General features: G+C 36.3%; 1 protein-coding gene across 1 annotated transcript in view; it reads right to left on the bottom strand.

Moving 5' to 3' along the window:
- Window positions 1-2,026, bottom strand: part of LOC113809931 (alpha-(1,3)-fucosyltransferase C-like) — a 38,013-nt gene extending 35,987 nt beyond the window's left edge. The window contains exon 1 of the mRNA XM_070118249.1: window positions 1,934-2,026. The gene's annotated coding sequence lies outside the window, so the exon portion shown is untranslated. The remainder of the gene's footprint in view (window positions 1-1,933) is intronic.
- Between the last annotated feature and the right edge of the window lie 474 nt (window positions 2,027-2,500).

Raw genomic sequence — 2,500 nt, 5'->3', positions numbered from 1 at the left:
ACTCACACAAATACACATAAATTTATCACGTATGTTTATATATTCACACACACATGCGTGTGTGAAGAGAAAAAGGAAAAAAGAGAAAGAGAACGAAGTGAAACTCAGACATACTGACAAAGTATAAGAATATATGTAAAGACCTATATACTCCGAATTAGAATAATGATGATGGCAATAAGGTAGGTTTTCCGTATAAAACCTATAAAAAAAGACCGTTTGTGGGGGAAAAGGCACTAATGACCTATCAGCTGTGACTGTGGCGCGTCTCCCAGCCAATCAGCGGGAAGAATCGACCTCAGTCTCCCCTCAAAGTTCTTGTTACATTATACTTATCGATTTACTTTCCTTTTTATGTTTGCTCTACAGTATGATGTTCCTACGCCTGATATGTACAATGGCGTCGATTTAAGGAAATTATGATATTCAACATATTTCGTGTCCGTGTCTTTGGTTTGATCCAGGGGAGACCGACACGCAGACGTACACACATACAGAGATTTGTGTATACTTGTACGTGTGTGTGTGTGTGTGTGTGTGTGTGTGTGTGTGTGTGTGTGTGTGTGTGTGTGTGTGTGTGTGTGTGTGTGTGTGTGTGTGTGTGTGTGTGCTTATATCCATAAATACATTTTCTATCAGTGTCGAAATTATTGTCGCGGTTCCCCCTACAATGCCTCCACTTGTATACGTAGTGAGTGGAGGGGGAGGGGGAGGGGGGGGGAGATCGTCAACTGCGCTTTCCTCCGCACCCACGCCATCCACTGCAAGACGACGGCAAATGATGGAGGAAAACTGATGAAGAGCTGGAAGTGAACTGGAGAGAATTGACCATTTCAGTTTAAGACACGGCACCTTTTAAAGAATGAATCGAGAGTCATTTGTTTTTCTTCCCGTTTTCATTGACAAAACTCGTCGTTTTCCCAGGATCGCCAAGTACGATTTTTTTTGTATATACTGTCATGGAGTATATTTTTGTTTCGAATTATGTATCTAATGGTATAACAGACTTAAATATTTCGAGTAGTATAACAAACTATTATAAATACTATCTTCTTTATGTAATTATGGTGAATGTATGCTGGTTAGCGGAACACATATCTCCTGTCAACCATGCTACAAGTTCCAATTACATCCTATTGTAATGTATTTTTGTGGGATATTTGTGCAATTATCTCCCCTTTCTTTTCTCATTCCAGATTTGTGGTTTACAGTAACGATGAATGAGGGAGGCCTCCTGTACAAGTTGCATCAGTAGGAATGATATTGATGACAATAATAATAATCATACTTCTACTATACTAATATCATAGTAGTAAAATAATAGTGGTCATATTGATACTGATATCATAGTGTTGAGAAGTTAGTGATGAGTCATGATGATAATGATGATGACGAAAAAGAGGGTGATAATGATGATTATAATAATAATGATGATAATAATAACAATAGTAATAATAATGGTAATAATAATCGTGAAAATAAGAGTGATGATAAAATACTACTACTACTATTAATAATAATAATGATATAACAATTATAATGGTAATAGTAACAATATTGGTGTAACACATCTAACTGTGTTATGCTTATGCTTTATTGGTTAACTTTCTTAGTGTTGATGGTGGTTAATTAAATACGCCAAACTAAGGTACTCGTTTTCTTGGGTTTGATCATTTATTCGTCCTACAAAACGGTCCAACTGTAAGGAATCGGAACATGCCTACTTAGAAACATGAAAACATATAGCATCATTGACACTTAAATAATTATCCTTCATAATCTTGAAATTAACATAAGGCCTTGAAAGGTAAATAATAAATCACAGATATTACTGTTACTGTAACGTTGCCTCTTTCATGTCATGTTTGCAAGGGAAAGATATACAAAATCCTAAATAAACACTAGTCCACATGGTTCTACTGGTTTAACTCACAGTTTCTGGCGTTCTCCAGGTGTTGACACTATCATAATCCATCACATTGAAGGGTTTTATATAAAGCACATTACCAGTTTCACAAACACAAATGGCTGCTCACGTCTCACTTTCATCCGCCTCGCAACAGAGGGCAGCACCTTACGTTGGCGGGAAATTCAAAATAGCTTAAACCAGGTGTTACAATTGGTATAATACATAGTAATATTGCAAATAATAACGACAATAACTGACAGTAAAAATATTACAAAACAATAGAAATCATAATGATTATGATGATAGTAATAATAATAATAGCAACATTATTATTAATAAAGGCAGCAGTAGCAATATTGATAAGGTTTACAATGATACTAAACACATCAAAAGAATAGAAACGAAAATTCAAAGGTCCGTTAAAAAGTCAAAATTGCGAGTCCAAACGACCTCTCGCGTTTGTCTCCGCAAAGCTCGTGTTGCAATCAGCCTTGCTTCTGCCATACAGTTGATGCCACGTGGTATGGTCTCTGTACTTTCCCTTCTCTTTTAACTGACATCACCTGTATGTTGTGATTCATTGGCCAACTG

Source organism: Penaeus vannamei, chromosome 41 (genome assembly GCF_042767895.1).
Source record: "Penaeus vannamei isolate JL-2024 chromosome 41, ASM4276789v1, whole genome shotgun sequence".
Classification (NCBI taxonomy): domain Eukaryota; kingdom Metazoa; phylum Arthropoda; class Malacostraca; order Decapoda; family Penaeidae; genus Penaeus; species Penaeus vannamei.
Note: the sequence above shows the minus strand (reverse complement) of the source record. Positions and strands in the feature narration are given on the sequence as shown.